This window comes from Chiloscyllium plagiosum, unplaced genomic scaffold (genome assembly GCF_037043375.1).
Source record: "Chiloscyllium plagiosum isolate Xiang-an unplaced genomic scaffold, Cpla_swu_hap1 HiC_scaffold_156, whole genome shotgun sequence".
Classification (NCBI taxonomy): Eukaryota; Metazoa; Chordata; class Chondrichthyes; order Orectolobiformes; family Hemiscylliidae; genus Chiloscyllium; species Chiloscyllium plagiosum.
The window spans coordinates 163,734-177,410 of NW_028270295.1; the positions used below are offsets into that span (position 1 = coordinate 163,734).

General features: G+C 49.1%; 1 long non-coding RNA gene across 4 annotated transcripts in view; it reads right to left on the reverse strand.

Moving 5' to 3' along the window:
* LOC148133964 (uncharacterized) overlaps positions 1 to 12,819 on the reverse strand; it is a 52,352-nt gene extending 39,533 nt beyond the window's left edge. For 2 of the 4 annotated variants that reach the window (XR_015755986.1, XR_015755987.1), the window contains exon 1: positions 11,646 to 11,760. This is a non-coding gene — a long non-coding RNA (uncharacterized LOC148133964). Of the gene's footprint in view, positions 1 to 4,100; positions 4,495 to 11,645; positions 11,761 to 12,718 lie in introns of those variants that run through there. The other 2 variants (XR_015755988.1, XR_015755989.1) reach the window with 2 other exon arrangements.
* Between the last annotated feature and the right edge of the window lie 858 nt (positions 12,820 to 13,677).

Here is a 13,677-nt window from a genome sequence, read left to right on the forward strand (position 1 = left end):
GGAGGGAGACACACTTACACACAGAGGGAGAGACACGCACGTAAACACACACACAGAGCGAGGGAGTGATACGCACACACACAGCGAGAGAGAGAAACATACACACAACGCGATGGATTGACACACATTCAAACAGTGAGTGAGGGACATGCAGTGAAGGGGGAAATATAAACACATGCAGTGAGGATGTGACACGTACACACAAACAGTGAGGAAGGGACACTCACATACATACACACACACAGCAAGCGAGGGACATGCTGAGACACACAGCGAGGGAGTGAAGCGCGCACACACAGCGAGGGAGGGACGCGCATATACAAAGCGAGGGAGGGACAAGCACACACAGCAAGGGAGGGACACGCGCGCGCGCACACACACACAGCGAGGGAGGGATACGCACATACACACAAGGGAGGGACATGCACACACACAGGGAAGGAGGGACAAGCAGACACACAGCGTGGGGGAGGGCATGTGCACAGAAATTGAGGGGGACACACGCACACACAGCGAGGGAGGGACACGCGCACACAGCAAGGGAGGACATGCCCTCACACACCGAGGGGAGATGCACACATACAGTGAGGGGAATATAGAGCAAGGGAGGATCACACACGTACACAGCAAGGGAAGGACACGTGCACATATACAGAGAGAGAAAGAGAGAGGGATGGAGACACACACACACACAGCGAGGGGGGACACGCAAACTCACAGCGAGGGAGGGAGACGCACACACAGAGCAAGAGAGAGACACATACACACAACACGAGGGAGTGACAAACACGCAACCAGTGAGTGAGGGACATGCAGCGAAGTGGGACACACACAAACACATACTGTGAAGGTGTGGCACATACACACACACACAACGAGGAAGGGACACATACACACACAGAGCCAGCGAGACACACAGAAAGGGCGGAACACGCACACGCACAGCGAGGGTGGGACATGCACACAGCGAGGGTGGGACACGCACACGCACACAGCGAGCGAGAAACACACAGCAAGCGAGAGACACACAAACAGCGAGGGTGTGAAACGTACACACACACACACAAACACACACACAGGGAAGAAGGGACAAGCACACACACGGCGAGGGGGAGGAAATGTGCACAGAAAGTGAGAGGGGGCATCCATAAACACGAGGGAGGGACACACACACACACACACACACACACAGCAAGGGGGGACATGCACTCACACAGCGAGTGGAATTGTGCACATGCAGTTTGGGGGATATACACAAAGAGCAAGGGAAGGGATGCACACACAACGAGGGAGTGACGTGAACACACAGCAAGCAGGCACATACACACCCACACATAGAGCGAGAGAGGGACACGCACGCACACACAGACAGTGAGGGAGCGACACATGCATGAGAAAGCACACAAACACAGACACACACAGCGAGAGAGGGACACGCACACGCCGAGGGACGGACACACATACGCCGAGGGACGGACACACACACGCCGAGGGACGGACACACACACGCCGAGGGACGGACACACACACGCCGAGGGACGGACACACACACGCCGAAGGACGGACACACACACACGCCGAGGGACGGACACACACACGCCGAGGGACGGACACACACACACGCCGGGGGACGGACACACACACGCCGAGGGACGGACACACACACACGCCGAGGGACGGACACACACACGCCGAAGGACGGACACACACACACGCCGAGGGACGGACACACACACGCCGAGGGACGGACACACACACGCCGAGGGACGGACACACACACGCCGGGGGACGGACACACACACGCCGGGGGACGGACACACACGTGCCGAGGGACGGACACACGCAAACACAAACACACATGTAGCGAGGGAGGGACACTACATACAGCGGGGGAGCGACACGTGCTTGTGGAAGCACACAAAAACAGACATATACAGCAAGAGGGGGACACGCACACACACAGTCAGGGAGGGACATGCATACACAGTGAGGGATGGACACACGCAAACACAGACACAGAGCAAGAGAGGGGTACATGCACACACAGCGAGGGAGGGCCACGCACGCACACCAAGAAGGACACAGACAGAGCAAGGGGGAGAAACTCACACATACACAGCGATGGAGGGACACGCACATACACACATACACACACACACACACACACACAGTGAGGGGGCATACGCACACTCACAGCGAAGGAGGGAGACACACTCTCACACACAGAGCGAGGGAGGGACATGCACACACATAGCAAGTGAAGAACATGCAGCGAAGAGAGGACACACAAACATGTGAGAGTGCGACACGTACACACTAGAGGAAGGGAAACACACAGCAAGCGAAAGAGGCGCGCGCACACACACAGCGAGCAACTGACTTGCTGAGAGACGCAGCAAGGCAGGGACATGCAAACGTACAGCAAGGGAAGGGTACGCACACACAGCGACAGTGGGATGCACACACACAGCGAGGGAGCGAAACGCACACACAGCGAGGGAGGGACACACACACAGCAAGCGAGCGACACACACAGAGTGAGGGAGACACACACACACACAGCGAGGGATTGAAGGACATGCACACACGTAACATGGGAGGGACTCAGAGTGAAGGAGGGACAAGCACACACACGTCAAGGGGCAGGGCATGTGGACAGACATTGACAGGAAGCACGCACACACAGGGAGAGGGGACATGCACAGACACGGCGAGGGAGGGACACACGCACACACAGTAAATGGGAATATGCACTCACACAGTGAGGGAAGGACACAAACACAGAGCAAGGAGTGACACACGCACACACAAGAGAGACACACATATGCATAAAGCGAGGGAAGGGGACACACATACACACACACACAGTTAAGGGGATACACGCAGACACACAGCGAAGGGGACACACACAGACACACAGTGAGGGAGTGACACTCACATACACATCAAGAGGGACACATACTCACAGCACAAGGGGGACACACACACACACACTGCGAGGGAGGGACACACACACACACACACTGCGAGGGAGGGACACACACACACACACACACTGCGAGGGAGGGACACACACACACACTGCGAGGGAGGGAAACACACACACGCACACACTGCGAGGGAGGGACACACACAAACACAGCGAGGAAGGGACACACACAAACACAGCGAGGGAGGGACACACACAAACACAGCGAGGGAGGGACACACACAAACACAACGAGGGAGGGACACACACAAACACAACGAGGGAGGGACACACACAAACACAGCGAGGGAGGGACACACACAAACACAGCGAGGGAGGGAAACACACAAACACAGCGAGGGAGGGACACACACAAACACAGCGAGGGAGGGACACACACAAACACAGCGAGGGAGGGACACACACAAACACAGCGAGGGAGGGACACACACAAACACAGCGAGGGAGGGACACACACAAACACAGCGAGGGAGGGACACACACAAACACAGCGAGGGAGGGACACACACAAACAAAGCGAGGGAGGGACACACAGAAACAAAGCGAGGGAGGGACACACACAAACAAAGCGAGGGAGGGACACACACACAGCAAGGGTGGGATTTGTGCTGAGAAAGCGAGAGGGGACACGCACAAAGTGAGGGAGGGAGACACGCAGACATACGCACACACAAACACACATACAGTGAGGGAGGGACACGCTCACACACAGCGAGGGAGGGACACGCACACACACAGCGAGGAAGGGACACGCACACACACAGCGAGGGAGGGACACGCACACACACAGCGAGGGAGGGACACGCACACACACAGCGAGGGAGGGACACGCACACACACAGCGAGGGAGGGACACGCACACACACAGCGAGGGAGGGACACGCACACACACAGCGAGGGAGGGACACGCACACACACAGCGAGGGAGGGACACGCACACACACAGCGAGGGAGGGACACGCACACACAGCGAGGGAGGGACACGCACACACACAGCGAGGGAGGGACACGCACACACAGTGAGGAGTGATACACACACAGCGAGGGAAGGGGACACACACGCATACACACACACACAAACACAGAACAAGGGAGGGACACGTGCACACACAGTGATGTGTCTCCTCGGACGTGTAATCGTCCAGCTCTCACTCCAGTCTGCAACCTCACAGGGTCACCGTCTCTGTGACTCCCAGGTACAACTAGGCCTCGATCCTCAGTGCTGATTTATATTCTCCCAGGTGTGAGTCAGCCTCAAGCTCCTGCTCCAAGTTGCTCCCTCACACGGTCACTCCCTCTGTGACTCGGTGCTGATTTCGAGCCTCCTGCTCTGCTTTTTATCCAACACCAGGTCCCAGTCGGCCTTGATCCTCGCTGCTGATGTATATTCTCCCGCTCTATGCTGCTCTCTCTCAGGGTCTCTCCCCTTGTGACTCCCAGGGAATGGTCGGCATCAAGCCTCAGCTGAGATTTATAACATCCCATTCCGCACTGCTCTCTTACAGGATCGCCGTGTGCCTGGAAGACAGTGGGAAAGAGGAGGGTTAGACAGAGCAGAGGGTGTTACCGTGATTGAGGGAGTTGTATGGGATGGAACAGGTTATCTGGGGAGCTAGGCAGACCTGCAGTAACTAAAGAACGTTACTGGAAGATACAGAGAGAGATGCAGACACTGAAGAAGGCTGAGGAAATAGAGAGATGGTGGCTTGTTCATGACGGAGCTTCGGAGAGTCTAAAGGGCTTTAAAGTTTGTGAGAAGATTGTAGCTCGTGTGCTCGTTGTTGCGGTTCTGTTCGCCGAGTTGGGCATTTGTGTTGCAGACATTTCGTCCCCTGTCTAGGTGACATCCTCAGGGCTTGGGAGCCTCCTGTGAAGCGCTTCTGTGATCTTTCGGCATTTATAGTGATTTGTATCTGACGCTTCCAGTTGTTAGTTCCAGCTGTCCACTGCAGTGGCTGGTATATTGGGTCCAGGTCGATGTAATTATTGATTGAAACTGTGGATGAGTGCAATGTCTCCTGGAATTCCCTGGCTGTTCTCTGTTTAGCTTGTCCTATAATAGTCGTGCTGTCCCAGTCGAACTTATGTTGCTTGTCATCTGCGTGTGTGGCTATGAAGGATAGCTAGTCGTAGGTAGTTGGTGTTCAGGATGCGGATCCTTAGCTGCCTTCTTGTTTGACCTAGGTAGTGTTTTGTGCAGTCCTTGCATGGGATTTTGTACACTATATTGGTTTTGCTCATGCTGGGTGTCAAGTCCTTCGTCCTGGTGAGTTGTTGTCTGAGAGTGGCTGTTGGTTTGTGTGCCGTTATGTGTCCTAGTGGTCGCAGTAGTCTGGCTGTCAGTTCCGAAATGTTCTTGATGTATGGTAGTGTGGCTAGTCTTTTGAGTCGTGGCATGTCTTCGTTCCGTTGTCTTTCCCTGAGGCATCTGTGGATGTAATTGCGTGGAGTTTGCCACACCCCACAGCTCACCAATAGGATAAACAACACACTGAGAAACCAACAAAAAAATGGACAGATAACCAGGTCTGACCTACAGAGATTGAAAACTGAAAGCAACAACATCCTCAGATTCTATGGACTACCTAAAGTGTACATACCAGACATCCCACTCAGACCCATAGTATCACTACCTGGGACACCATCACACAAACTGGCTAAAGAACTGCAGCAGAAACTGAAACACCTGATCAGCAGATGCAGACACACTGTACAATCAACGCAGGATTTCTTGGACATCATCAGAAATATATACATAGACAAGGAAGAAACCATGGTCTCATTCGATGTAACGTCACTGTTCACCCCTATCGACAAAGCCCTAGCCAGAGAAACAATAGCCAACCTGCTGGACATACAGAACAGACAACAGGACGGTGAACCTATCAACAAAGACGGCATACTCAAACTACTGGACCTGTGCCTCACAACACACTTCACATTCAACAACCAAATATATGAACAAATCAACGGCACAACCATGGCCTCACCCATCTCTGGACTCATAGCAGAAGCGGTAATGCAAAGGTTAGAACAAACAGTCTTACCGCAAATTCAACCCAAACTCTGGGTCAGATATGTGGTTGACACCTTTGTAATTATTAAAAACACAGAAATAGAGAACACAGACCAGATCATCAACTCCACACTCACAGGAATCCGATTCACGAGAGAGGAAGAAAAGGACAACCAACTCCCATTCCTAGACGTGAGGTTACAGAGAACACCGAACGGAGAATTTACCACAAACTTATACAGGAAAGCTACACACACAGACCAGGTCCTAAACTATGAAAGCAACCACCCCAACACACACAAAAGAAGTTGCATCAAAACACTGTTCAAAAGGGCCACAACTCACTGCAGTACACCAGAACTGCAAAAAGAGGAAGAAGAACACCTATACAATGTATTCGCCAAAAACGGATACCCCCGCAATTTCATTAGGGATTGTCCGTATGGATCTGCTAGATGACTGTCCTCGGATATTGATGAGGACAGTGCAGATGATGTGGTTTATATGGAGTTCATTAAGGTCTTTGACAAGGTTCCACAGGGAAGGCTGGTCCAAAAGGGAAGATCCCATGAGATCCAAGGTAAGTTAGTAAATTGGCTGCACAATTGTTGGAGGGTTGGTTTTGTGATTGAAAGCCTTTGCCCAGCGGGTGTACCACAGGGATCTGTGCAGGAACCATCGCTGTTCCTTATGGACATTAATCATTCGGATGTGAAAGCAGAAGGTAACATTAGTAGGTTTGCAGATAACACGGAATGTGAGGATGTTGTCCATAGTGAGGGGGATGGTCTCAGGCTACAGTCTGATATCGATCAGATGATAAACTGAGCAGAGTAATGTCAGACAGAATTTACTTCTGATCACTGAGGTAATGCACTGCAGGAAGTCTAATAAACGAATGATATACATCATGAATGAAAGGTTCACCTGGAGTACTGAGGAACACAGGGACCTTGGTGGGCAATTCCCTGGATGTCTGCAGGTGTTAGCACAGATAGACAGGGTGGGGAATACACCTGAACTGGGAGCAGGAGAGGGACCCACATCTGGTGGGGAACGTTGCTGGAGCTGCTCGAGAGGATTTAAACCTGTCTGACAGGGCTGTGTCACCCCAAGAGCCATAAGGCCAGAAAGAAAGTTGAGGCTGGTACAAATGTTCAAGAGAGCAATATAAGTAGAGAAGGCAGGCAAGAACATAGCAGACAATTAGGGAAAACTGGTAGATTAAACTGCAGTTATTTCAATGCAAAGAGCCAGACAGATAAGGCAGATGAACCCAGACATGGATGGGAACATGGGATTGGGATACCATAGCTATTATGGAAACACTGCTAAGGGAGCAACAGGACCAGCAGCTCAATATTCCGGAGACAGATGCTACAGGAAGGATAGAACAGGAGGCAAAACAGGAGGAGAGCTGGTGGTTTTGATTGGGGGAAACATCCCAGCAGTACCTAGAGGGAGTATTCATGCAGGATCGCCCAGTTAAGCGATATTAGTGGAACTGAGAAATAAAAATAGGCCATTAGTTTTCTACGGTCGGACTACAGCGATAAGCAATGGGAGATGAAGGAGCAAATATGTCAGGAGATTTCAGATATCTCTTCGAATAATCAGGTTGTAATGATAGGGGATCTTAACCGTTCCAAACCTGGACTGGGATTGCTACTAAGTTAAGCATTTGGAGGGAAGGAATTTGATAAGTGTGTTCCAAAAACTCCCAGTCATTATGTAAGTGGCCCAACTGGAGAATGGGGCTAAACCTGACCTCCCCTTGGGAAACAAGGTCGGGAACGGGACTGAGGTGTTAGCGGGGGAGCACTTTGGAAAGTTACCACAATTGTATTAGTTTGAAAATAGCGATGGAAAAGGACAGGCCTGGTCCACAAGTTAAAGTTATTCAATGGAGCAAGATAGTATTAGACATGAATTTTAAAAGTAGGTCTGGGGAGGCTATTTGCAGATAAAGGAAATTCTGGGAAGTCGGAATATTTTAAAACCGAGATAAAAGGAGCATTCAGCACCAGTGTGTCCCTGTTAGTGTGCAGCTCAATGCTGACTGAATTAGGAAACACTGGCTGAGTTTCGAGGCTGTGGTCAAGAAAAAAGGGATCACATGTCAGATATAACTGGATGACTCAAGGGAATCCCTTCAAGAGCATCGGGGCTGTAGAAATACATTTAGGATGGAAATCAGGAATGTAAAAAGGGAACACAAGATAGTTAAGTAGAATCCAAAGAGACTCAACAAGTATATTAAGAGCAAAAGAAGAGCTCGGGACAAACCCGGTATCCTTAATGATCATTGAAGCCAACGATGTGTGAAACTACAAGATCCGAAACAAATATTTCACTTTGGAACTTACTGTGATTAAAGACTGGGCACTCAGGGAACTAAACAGTGTCTGGCCTGACCACTATTGGAATACTGTGTGCAAATCGGGTCTTAATGCCATCGGAAGGATGTCGTGGAACATGAAAGGGTTCAGAAGAAATGACCAAAGATATTGCCAGGGTTGGAGGGTTTGTCCTTCAGGGAGAAGCCTGAATAGGCTGGGGCTGTTTTACGTTGAACATGGGAAGCTGAGGAGTTAACCGATAAAAGGTGTTTAAAATCATGATGGTCATCGACAGGGTCAACACAGACAAGGTCATTTCCCCAAATGAGGGAAACTTTTCAAAGGGATCTAAAGGACAACTGGCTCCCGCAAAGTGGATGGAATAAGCTGCCAGAGCAAATAGTGGAGGCTGATAGAAATACATTTAAAAGGCATGTGGATGGGTGTATGAATAGCAAGGGTTCAGAGGGATATTGGCAAAATTATGGCAAATGTGAATAGAAACGCCATGCAGGAGTTGGTCCGAAGGACCTGTTTCCGTGCTGTACATCTCTATGACTCAATGTCTTGAAATGAGTCCACATTACAGAAAAGGAGGTGCTGGAGGTTTTAAAACACAAAGGTAGATAAATCCCCAGGACCTGATCAAATGGATCTCAGGACATTGTGGGAAACTGGTGAAGATATTGTAGGGACCCTAGCAGAGATATTTGTACCATAGAGTGCTTTGTGTGATCGGCTGTTAGACTGGAGGGTGGCATTGTGGACAGTGAAGAAGGTTTTCTGAGATTACAAAGGGATCCTGATGAAATGTGTGAATGGCTGAAAAACTGTCGATGGAGTTCAATCTGAATAAATGCAAGGTAATGCATTTGGTACAACAAAAATGGGCAGAGCTTATACAATTAATACAAGACCTTCGGTAGTGTTGGAGAACAGAAGAACCTCAGGGTTCAGCTACATAATTCTTTGAAGTTTGCAACATGGAGAGACAGGATAGTTTAAAAAAAGGTGCTTGCCTCACTTGCTTTCATCGCTCAGTCCTTTGGATATAGGAGTTGGGAAGTCAGATTGAGATTATCCAGGCCATTGGTGAGTCCTCTTCTGGAATACTGTGACCAGTTACAGGAAGGATATGATTAAGCTGGAAAGGCTTGGGAGGAGATTTACTGGGATGTGGCTGGGTACGAAAGGCTTCAGTATAAAGAAAGGCTGAATAGGTTGGTATTTTTCACTGAAACCTGAGTGTTGACAGATGACCTCATAGAAGTTTATAAAATCATGAGCGGGATAAATAGAGTTGCCTTTTCCCATTGACATGGGAGTTCAAGACAAGGCACTACATTTTTATGTTTAAAAGGAGAGATATTTTTAAAAAAAGACATGAGAGGCACATTGTTACACAGAGGGCGGGTTGTGTGTGAAATGAACTTCCCAAGGAACGGGTGAAAATGGGGACAATTACAAAGTTTAAAAGACATTTGGATTAGTACAGGAATAGGAGAGGTTTGAAGGGATATGATCCAGGAACAGGCAGGTGGGATGAGATCCGTTTTAAAGTATGTTAGCGCTAAGCGAACAGTGTGGGATGACTCCCTGACTATGATTATAATGTTGCATCATTAATTAAGAAAGGCTGCAAGAGAAAGCCAGGGAACTACAGACTGATGAGCGAGACATCAGGGTGGGTCAGTTGTTGGAGGTCATTCTGAGAGATAGGCCTTACATGCATTTGGAACGATAAGGCCTGTTTACGAAGAGCCAGCATGGCTTTGTGCATGGGAAAACATGTCTCACAAACTTGACTGGAGTTTGCTCAAGATGTGACCAAGAAGATAGATGAAGGCAGAGCAACAGACATTGTTTCTGGCTTCTGCAAACCCTTGTTCAGGGTGTAGCATGATACATTGGTTAGTAACAATAGATAACAAAGGATCAGGAAGAGCTTGCCAACTGGATACAAAATGGGATGACAGTGAGAGGCAGTGGATGGTGGGAGAAGGTTGTTGTTCAGACTGGGGCCTCTGACCAGCAGTGTGCTGTAAGGATTGGTGCTGGGACCACTGTTGTGCACTATTTACATAAACAATCTGAGTGAAAAGATAGCAGTCCCTGTTAGTATGTTTGTGGATACCAAGATTAGTGGAAGAGTGGGCAGGGAATATAGTTATCGAAGGGGATGTTAATCAACTGGGCCAGTGGGCCAAGGAATGAAAGATGGAGTTTAATTCAGATGTTGGATTTAGTTCAGACAAACCAGGGAGGACTAACACGGGTAATGGTTGGGCCCTGGACAGTTTTATAGAAAAGGGAGAGACCAAGGGGTGCAGTTACATTGTTCCTTGGACTGGCATCACAGGGCGACAGGGTGTTGAAAACGACAATTGGCACACTTATCTTCATTGGTCAGAGCATTGAGTGCATGAGTTGGAGATATTGGTAACATTGTTGTCTATATTTCCCCTGGGCAGAGGAGACCACGAGGTGACATTTTAAAGATTTATGAAACTATGTAGGGCCTAAGTAAGGTGAATAGCCAAGGGTAGGTGAGTCCATAGCAGGAGGCATAAACGTGTGGTGAGAGAGCAAGGATTTTAAGAGGGAGCTGAGGGGCAACATTTCCCACAGAGGATGGTGCATGGACGGAATGGACTGCCAGAGGAAATGGGAGAAACAAGTACAATTAAAACATGGAAAAGAAACTTTGGCAGGTACATGGAGAGGAGAAGATTTCAAGGGTTATGTGCCAAACACGTACAAATGCGACTCATTCCATTTTGGAAACCATGGACGAAACTGACCCTATATCCCCAGTTGATGGAGGAGGCGACTATCGAGACAAGGCATGTTGTAGAAACTGAAGCAAATTACATCGATATTGATGGTCGTTTGGACTGGAGATTTCAAATATGTGAAATAATTGGTGAGAGGGGAGGAGATGACAGTGACAGGAACTGTAATAGGATTTAGAATGATTGAAGACACTGGTCCACAAGACAAGACATAGATGCTGTGTTGGTGAGGGAACAGGGAACAGAAAGATCCCAGAACACCCTCTCGTGGGAGGCCTGTTTTCCGCTCTGGTTTCCTGATGCTCACCAAGACAGCACATGTCTGGATTGAAAACTGGGAACTCCCGATGCCGTCTCAGTACAATAAAACTTAAAGTAAGGGCGGTGATTGACCCTGGGGTGTGCCTGTACTGTGCTCCCCCTCCAGCACTGTATCTATATCATGTCTTGTTAGCCGATGTTTGGTGCCCACTTATTGCTCTCTGCTCTGTGCACTGTGAGTATCTTACCTCACTGCAGGATTTATTGAAGGCTCCTGACCTCCCTGACATTTGTCTTTCTGGCTGACCAACCATCTTCCCAACCAGCTGTTGGCAAGTCTATTGAGTCAGGAACTCCCTGAGTACCTGTAGAAGACACAAAAATAGGCAAAATGGGAAACTAGACTGAGGCTGTGAGGGTTACACATGTAGAATGGCACTGAGCCCCACAGAGATCTGGAAATCCCCAGTCTGCATTCCTGGCCTGCGCTGCTGCGTCTCTCTGGAGTGGAGAATTCTGTTGGCTTAGGATCTGGAGTATCTACAAGAGTGAGAGACACTGACAGAGGCAGCAAGTAGATCCACACAGTGAGGGATCCCACATGGAGAGGCATTGAGTGATATCACCAGAATGCAGGACCAAACAATTGTGCAGGAATAAAGGGTTTTGATTCTTGTTGCACTGGGATGCGCAACCTGCGAGCAGGCGAAGTGATGGCCAAGTGGCATTAATGTGATTCAATTTATCCAGAAACTCAGCAAATGTTCTCTAAACACAGGTTCAAATCCCACCATTGCAAATGATTAAACCTGAATTAAATGCTTCAAAAACGATGTAATTAAAAACCTGCAAGTGAGTATTAAACAATTGCTGATGTTAAGAAAAACCCTTCGGGTGCATTCCTGTCTTTAGTGAAGTAATTTAAGGTGGGACTAGGATATCACAGGTATTACAGAAACACAGCTGAGGGACGGACGGGACAGGACAGGCAGCTCAATGTCCCAGGGGACAGATGCTGCAGGAAGGACAGAAGGGGAGCTGAGAGAGGAGAGCTGCTGGTTCTGACTGGGTGAACCATCCCAGCAGGACTGAGAGAGGATATTCCTGCGGGACCGCCCAGTGACGCTGTGTCCGTGGGATTAATCAGTAACAATGGGTCTTCCCTTTCCTCTGATTGTTCTACAGACCCCGAGAGCCCCGCCCTCCTGCACCTTGACCTTCTCAAGATGGCGGCCCTGAGGCCCGCGCTCCCTCTTCCCTCAAACAAATGGCGGCCGTGACCCTGGGCCCCTTCTCTGATCAGAGACCGCCGCCTCCTTACCCGGGCCTGGAAGGTCTTTATCGAGTTATTTTTAACCTTTATCCGGGATTTGTGAAATCTCTCCGCTCCTTTCTCCCACACACCGGCTCTGAGCACCGCTCTCTGAAGCCGATCGCAGCCGCTGCCGGAGAAAGCAGCTCCATGTCTCTCTCTGTGTGTCCAAATCAATGTGATACTGCGCATGCTCCACATGGAAACTAAACTGCGCGTGCGTCTGAGATTGTCAGTGAATTTATAGAGAATATTTATATCTGCATAGGATCCTGGGTGAAATATAAGTCATCAACAATTGCTCTGTCGAGTTACAGTCATTGAGATGATTACTATGCAAATAGATTATTCGGTCCAACTTAACCATATTAGCCAGGTAAGTAAATTACCAATTGTTCTGGGAGTTTCAAAGTAAGTTTCTTACTCGAGTTGTGTAAAACGACCTGTGAATTATTCACGCCGACCTATGAATTATTCTCAGCTCGTCCCCTGCAAAATCACCCATGTGTTTATCGAAGGATTGTTTAAATCTCCCTAATGTACGTTATCAGATTTACATCACAACTATTTCTTAAAAATCTCACATTGATTCATGGGAGAGGTTTAATGCTCCACTATGTAGTTAGAATGATCAATCCTGCAAAATAGTTGGCTTTCTGACCAATCCTGAAGCGTTCACTCCCCGAGAATGCGTTGGCCCCGCTCCTCACTCACTCTATTTGACGACCGGCCGCTGCTCAGTCCTCCTGTTCCGCCCCTTCCTCCCAATTGCGGATTCAGGCGCGACTCAGCAGGCTAAGGGACAAGGGAAGTTAGAGTCGATGCCTTGTGATGTGGTGAAAATATCCCGAGTCTTGGATCGAGATGCCTGAGTTCATTTCACAGCTTTATTAAGAAAAAACAAGGGAAGGCAAGAACAGAGTAAAAACAAAAGAATATGCAAACAATGTGGTGGGGCTCTCAATGCT